Source organism: Pinus tabuliformis, chromosome 5_2 (assembly GCF_031772625.1).
Source record: "Pinus tabuliformis cultivar Carrire ecotype Pingquan chromosome 5_2, CPIR1, whole genome shotgun sequence".
Taxonomy (NCBI): domain Eukaryota; kingdom Viridiplantae; phylum Streptophyta; class Pinopsida; order Pinales; family Pinaceae; genus Pinus; species Pinus tabuliformis.
The window spans coordinates 861,372,319-861,380,204 of NC_142306.1; positions in this window are offsets into that span (position 1 = coordinate 861,372,319).

Below are 7,886 nucleotides of genomic sequence, written 5' to 3' on the forward strand. Positions count from 1 at the left end.
TGACTTTCTTTCCATGCTTCATGAGGAAGATGGTTGTTTTGACAAACACGCCAGCTTGCTGCTTTCATACACACTTTGTGAATCTCCACTTCAATGGTTTTGTAGCCTACCAGCTGATAGTGTGCACTCACTTGAGTAATTTTGTGATATCATTGAAGACACTTTCTATCATTTTGATCCAGACTATCTTGACCAAAAACTGCTACAACAATGGAACGCTTTTCTTGAATCAATTATGCATTTTTGGCAATGCTTCTGCGACTTGCAGTTTCAAGATCTGAGGAGCTAGATGAAATTTTCCAATCTCCAGGATTGATTCAAGTATTTCCTTAAGAAATCTACTTGTCCCAAGAAGAAGCTTGAAATCAAGCCTCGCTCAACATTCTTCACTGATGGACCTACACAATCTCAGTTGGATGTGGTCACTGTCACGACTAACTGACTACCATTCCTTCATCCAAAAGCTCCACCACTACTGAGTGATGTTGAGGATCATGCTCACACATTTTTTCATCTTTCACATCCTCCCAACATCACTTCGCTTAATTTTGGTGCAGATTTGGTTGTCAGTACATTCAGTTGTCATATGCATACTACTCCACAACCTTCTTCTTCACACTCGATTGTTCCTCCTGATAATGTTGTCTTGTGTTCTTCCAATATGAACTATTCACTTATTATGACTGAGGAAAAATCCATTGATGGAGTTGGTGTTGCACAACCAACATGCACTATTATTCATGAAGATTATGAGTGGGAGCTTGAGCATCAACACTCGGCGAAGGATGACTCCCTTTCCTCCAAGCACCCTCTTTTCTTTCCTAACATCTTTGGTGAACCTATCATCCATGATTTTGCATGTATGTCTTCATCCATGGATGAACCCAGTATTGACCACTTGTAGGACACATCAAATGTTGGTCCATCATTCGAAAATGGAGAGGATAAGTTATCCATTGAAAATCCATTTGATATTTCATTTGTCTTTTCTGAAAACACAAAGGATGAGTTTTTTTTTCTTTTCATCTACCCCTCTATTTGATTCATCTAATCATGAGGATGCTGATTAAATCATTTATTTTTCTAATCATGGCATTCATGGTCCATTTACTCCCATATTTGGTCACGATCATGATTCTATCATAGTTGATCTTTCAAAGCCACTAGTTTATGATGATCTATCTAATGATGAAGTTGAAACACCCAAGACTGTCGAGGCACTTTAGCCCAAGATGATGGTTATGCCAGGCCCTCGCTCCCTTGGCGTTAGTCTCACTTTTGATCAGGAAACTGTTCAATCACCAAAGGCTCCTCGTCACTCATATGAATGCATTGAAGATCCATCTCACACACAAATCATGCTTCCTCCACTTGAACTGCACGATCCCATCATTCATACATTGGAGTAATCTTACATTGCAAGTACACGTGCATGACATAAGTTATCTTTGTTTCTTTCATTTTCTTGCATTTCTCAGTCAAGAGTGTGCTTATGCTTCAAAACTACATGCAGGGTCACACAACACAGTGATAAGTCCACAGACTTCTCGCCATGTACCTGTACTCACTTATGTCCTATGGGCACTTTGAAACATGAAGTGTGGTTGTCTTCATTGTTATATATTTCTTTCTTGTTGATTCGCACAACTGGATTGCTCGTGGACCAAGCCTTCACCCACATGGGTCAACCAATGCACCGACGGATTACTTGCTTTATTTGTTTGTTTCTCTTCTTACTTGTTTGCTTACTTGCTTTTCTTTCACTTTTGCTTCTACTCTGGGTTTTCTTTGTTGTTTGTTAGTTCGCTTGTTTCATTTGTAGGTTAGTTTCGCATGAAACCATGTATGACTCTTGAAATAAGCTAGGTGAAGTACAAGTGGGCTTGTACAACTATCACTACTTGGTCATCTATCATCTTGCCTCTGTATGAAGAACTTGTTACTTTTAGTCCATGATATGTCGAAGGAAGATATATACTATTCAAAGTGAACCTTGGTGAAAACACAATGCTTGCATGCTAACTAGTGTCACCTACTCTAGTTGGTTATTTTTGGGTTAACCCTTGTCAGCTCAGTCAAGTAGAGTAAGGTGAGGGAGAAAATATTAACAAGCATGTTAGAGATATAATAAACGAAGTATTTGCTAGAACAACCTACCAGGCTCGCTGGCAACAGAGCCATGCTTGTGTTCCTATGTGACTCCATTGGGGTACTAACCAGTCTCACTAGTAACGTAGCCATGCTTGTGTTCCTATGTGACTCCACTGAGGTACTGACTAGGTTCGCTTGAACCAGATCCATGCTTGTGTTCCTATGTGACTCCTTCGGGGTAATGTCCAGGCCTACTCGTAGCGGAGAAACACCAGAGATGAAAATAAGACTCTAATGACTATACTACTTGTGCACCAATATACCCCTCAATCCCAATGGAAACAACTATGTTTCCTTGGCTTGGAATGTCTGTCAATCGACCAAGAGCTTGGGAGATTGTAAAAATTACAATCAAGCTACTATGAAACCAAGATGAGTTGAGAACTGTGCAATACATCCGAAGATGTTAGACTTGCTTTTCATGAACAAGTAACACAGGCAGGAGCCTGCAAATACCAAGATCTTAAACATCTGTTGCATATCAAATTACATCACAGCTTTTTCCCCAAATAAAATCCTCAATAATTGGCAAACTCACACTCTACCATTATCTTGTGGAAACTATTTTCATTTTATGTTTTAACATAAGGACCCAACAATCATTACACAAGAAAACATATCATCATTCAAATCACATCAAACATTCAATGCTTCCATAAGCAATCTTAATACTTCTCATTCACATATGGCTTGATTCAAGAATACGCCCTTACTTTTCCTGTTCGACCAAAATTCAAAATGCCAAATAACACAATACGGTCACTCTTCTTTCAACATATGGCAAATCGATCCACATTCAGTTTTCTCAATAATATATGGTCTTCAGTTCTGAAATCAAATCTTTGACTTGGTAAAAATATACCTGTCCCCTTTAAAACTTTCCATCTTTGATTTATTAAACCCAACACATTTGTGTATTTATTTCCATCCATGGTAAATTACAATATTTAGGTTCTGTTACATATCGAATGTCAACAACAACTGGGCTATACAATTCAGAACGCGCCTTAGATTCCAGATCTCAACATTCGATTCATTATATTAATTCAAAAGACCATTAGTGGTAATAAACCATACCTGGGCTATGCAGTGTTAAGCCAATTGCATCAACTATCATATTGACTGTAATTTTTTATGATTCCTTTTCCTAACTGCGCCTTGGAACGCCTTTACAGTCCAATCATGCCTTAGAATTCCGCCAGTTCTTCCATCTCAAATTGTATACCTTGTGTCTTTAATAAATCATGACCAAATATGACTACATCACAGATTCTACAACCCGATTTAACCATAAAAGCACTGTGACCAACTCATACTTCCGCAATCCAATTCACTTAGAGATCGACTGAATATGAATGTATACCTTTAAGTTCTTTTGTTGTTGCATAGTACCTCCTTTGTCTCTGCTAAGGACTGCAATCATTCCATTCTGTAAAACGTTAACACATTATTAATATCAGCAAATACAACAGTTGTTTAGATTTTCAAAAATGATTTCACCATTCCGGAAAGTGAAATTGCTAAAGCCGTGGATCAATCTCCTCTTAATTGATATCCGAACCCATCCTTTCTCTGAGATGTTTGATTTTTCTACGTCCTCTGTTCAAATGTCAACTTGGACTCTGCGCTATCCTATTTTGTTCAACTTTGTAAGTCGATCACATCTAAGCCTGCAGCATAGACTTCAATCATAATTTCAATATAACAAATACCCAAATTGCTCTAATCGGTCTTCTTCATGCATCGATTTTTTTTAACAATCAATCCAAATTAATTTCTACAATATCCAACATTCAATATCATTCAACTAACAGCGCCATGCACTCATACCATGACTGGTAACTTCAGGGAACCCGCTGTTCTATTTCCATTCTGGTGCTGGCTACAAACTACAGATCGATTTAAAATAGCCATTCAGATAAGCTTACAGAGTAACAATTGTTAGATAAATATCGATCTGTTCATTGCACACTTCTTTTAATCGAATCTCCAATAGTAGATAAATTTATCTTTGGCCTGATATCCAACACTCATTGCCCTTTACAATTACTGAAGGCTTACAGCCTTGCTGTTCAAGCTGGCTCTCAATCTCACAAATTCTCACAATCTCAATGTATTTTCCTCTAAAACTTCTTCCTATTTATACAATTTAAAAAAATCATTAAATTAAATGCTCAATCCCTTGAATTCCTCAACAAACCCCTAAATCTCTCAACATCCCTAAAGGATAGCTCTTTATCCCTAAAATCCTTCCACTTTCATCCTTTTATTAAATAAAAAGATATTTACAATAGATCCTCACATTTTTCTATTTTACTCAAATTAATTTAATAAAATATTAAAAATCATCACACCCCCTTTTAACATATTTACAAAATAAAAAAAGCACCCTTGATGCTCCTGCATCAGACTCCCCATGTAAGAAAATTCATGACCACCTGGTCATAAGTTTGGATATCTCCTCCTGGATCCCAAATTTTATTTTGTAATCTTCCCATGCTTGTCGATTGCTTTACTACTATTGTCATCTGTTGTTGTCTTCCAGGTTTCCATATTTTGTGTTGTAGGGCTCCACTTTCTCAGCTCTTGCAATCTTTCACTGTCATTCTCTTATTGTCGCTCCTTTTCTTTCTTTCAGCTGTCTTTCTCTAGGACGTTTTTGTCATTAACCTCCTTATCAACTCAATTTTTCTGTCCAGTATGTCCTCTGTCTGTTGATTGTTTCCATCCCTTGATCGCTGAACTCTCATTCTTGCTTGTTCTTCACCCTTACTGCTGTTTTGCACCTTTGCTAATATAAATGTTGCGGCCTCCCAATCTTCCTTTCCCTCTGCAACATTCCTTTTCTCATCACCTGCAACTTCTTCCTGATTATCATTTATGACAACTGCTTTGTCATCCTTCTTCAGCAATCTCTCTTTAACATCCTTCAGTAGATGTTCTTCCTCTTCTTCTTGCATTTGACTATCCACCTGTGCCAAATATGTTCTACCGTCTGCAACAACATCTTCAATCATAAGACAATCATTATAATAAAAAAAATAAGGCCTCTGTACCTTTTTCCCTTTAGAAACACTTCAGTATGTTGCGTTGATTTCTCTTCTTCTGTCAGCATATCAGTATGTTGATCCAAACTCAAAGAGCTCTTGAGACTGTCAGCTAGTCTCCACTTCTCATCAGCTATTTCAATGATGCCTTCCAGTATTTGTCCACTATAGTGAACTGATTCTTTTCCAGCCTCTGCTTCAAAACTTTCATCTTCTGGAAGGTACTCTTTCACATCTTTGTCAGCTTTAAAAGATTGTCTATCTTCTTCCAAACCTGCAATCACACAAAAATCATTAGTTTTAAAATCACAAGACCTTACGGTCTTGTTTGATGCTTCAGTCATCAAATCTTCGGGCTGCTTTGAATCATTCATATGATTCAACTCCTCTATCTCTTCATCACTTTCAAAAAGTAATGGTCCACTGTCTGGGTAACATATCGAAACTTCAACATCTTCCTTTTGTTGTAGCTCAACTGTTTCGAGCTTCTCTATCCTCTGTCTGGCATCAATAACCTGTTCAAGTTCCCTTAGTTCCTCTATCAACTGCATATTCACCTGATGATTCCACTTCTCTTGTAGTCTCTGCCACCTCAGCTTCTTTCTCATGACATAACCACGCTTCGGGTCTTCCTCATTTATTTGCAACATCTCCATTAACATCTCAAGCTAAACTGCTATCTCAGCCTTCTCCCTTTCATATTCCTTTTTGCTTAATTGTCTCTGTATGCCAATTGCCTTGGCATCCTTCTTCTTTTGTCATCTGCTGTGGTTGATTTCAGAACCTCTGTTACGACTGTCACTAGTCATCATCCTTTCCATATCTATGAGTTCCTCACTCACTTTACTATGAGTTGCACTAAAGCCTCTTCAGCAACAAGTCCTATCCTGCCGCTACTTACCTCACCAAGCTCTCCTCACTCAGTCTTTTGGCAAGCAATTGGTTCTAATTCTGGAACCTCCTTTGAGCACTTCTCTTTGCTCTTCCCGGCTTCAACTCATCTGCCTGTTCTAAGAACACAACTGTCCTCCTTATCCAATCTCTATTGGATTTCCTCAAGGTTCTGCCACCTCTACGTTTTCACCTAGAAACTTTCACCAGCTTCCTTTATTTGCTAGCAATTGCCTTTTGGGAGTTGCAATAATATTTCAATGCAATGACTACAGTATTATATTCTTCAAAAACATATCATCTTACCTCCACGATCTCATCTGATCTTCTCCTTCCATTTACCTGCACTTCAGTCTCATCATTCCTGCAATTCTGTCCAGCAAATCTTTATGCTTCCTCTGCACAATTCACTGTCAATCAGATTTTAGAATCTGATTCTCTCTTCCAATCTTCTGGCTTGATCTGGTAAACTTCAGCTGTCAGCAACAATTCCTTCTTTGCTGCAACCATCAATTCTCAATCTGTTTCTTGTCAGTAAAACTCAAATCAAAATTAATCAAACACAATACCTGCATGATCCAAGTGAATTTTCATTCCCCAACATTGCTGTGGATTCTTTCCGTCTCTGCAATCTCTGCTTAATTCTGATTTACCTGCCTCTAAGAACTTAATTGTTCTTCTCCATTCTCCCAGCTTCAGATTTTACCTGCATTCTGTTCACTTGTAATTGTATATGCTACATATCAGATTTTGAATCTGATCTTCATCATTCATCACACAAAAAATACGTTTCAGTTCAACAAACCTTCTTGACCTTAATTCAGAAAATAAACATTTTCCAATTCAACAGAGCCAAGCTCTGATACCAAAATTAACGCAGGCAGGAGCCTGCAAATACCAAGATCTTAAACATTTGTTGCATATCAACTTACATCACAGCTTTTTCCCCAAATCAAATCCTCAATACTTTGCAAACTCACACTCTGCCATTATCTTGTGGAAACTATTTTCATTTTATGTTTTAACATAAGGACCCAACAATCATTACACAAGAAAACTTATCATCATTCAAATCACATCAAACATTCAATGCTTCCATAAGCAATCTTAATACTTATCATTCACATATGGCTCGATTCAAGAATACGCCCTTACTTTTCCTGTTCGACCAGAATTCAAAATGCCAAATAACACAATACGGTCACTCTTCTTTCAACATATGGCAAATCGATCCACATTCAGTTTTCTCAATAATATATGGTCTTCAGTTCTAAAATCAAATCTTTGACTTGGTAAAAATATACCTGTCCCCTTTAAAACTTTCCATCTTTGATTTATTAAACCCAACACATTTGTGTATTTATTTCCAGCTATGGTAAATTACAATATTCAGGTTCTGTTACATATCGAATGTCAACAACAACTGGGCTATACAATTCAGAATGCGCCTTAGATTCCAGATCTCAACATTCGATTCATTATATTAATTCAAAAGACCATTAGTGGTAATAAACCATACCAGGGCTATGTAGTGTTGAGCCAATTGCATCAACTATCATATTGACTGTAATTTTTTTATGATTCCTTTTCCTAACTGCGCCTTGGAACGCCTTTACAGTCCAATCATGCCTTAGAATTCCGCCAATTCTTCCATCTCGAATTGTATACCTTGTGTCTTTAATAAATCATGACCAAATATGACTATATCACGGATTCTACAACCCGATTTAACCATAAAAGCACTGTGACCAACTCATACTTCTGCAATCCAATTCACTCACAGATCGACTGAATATG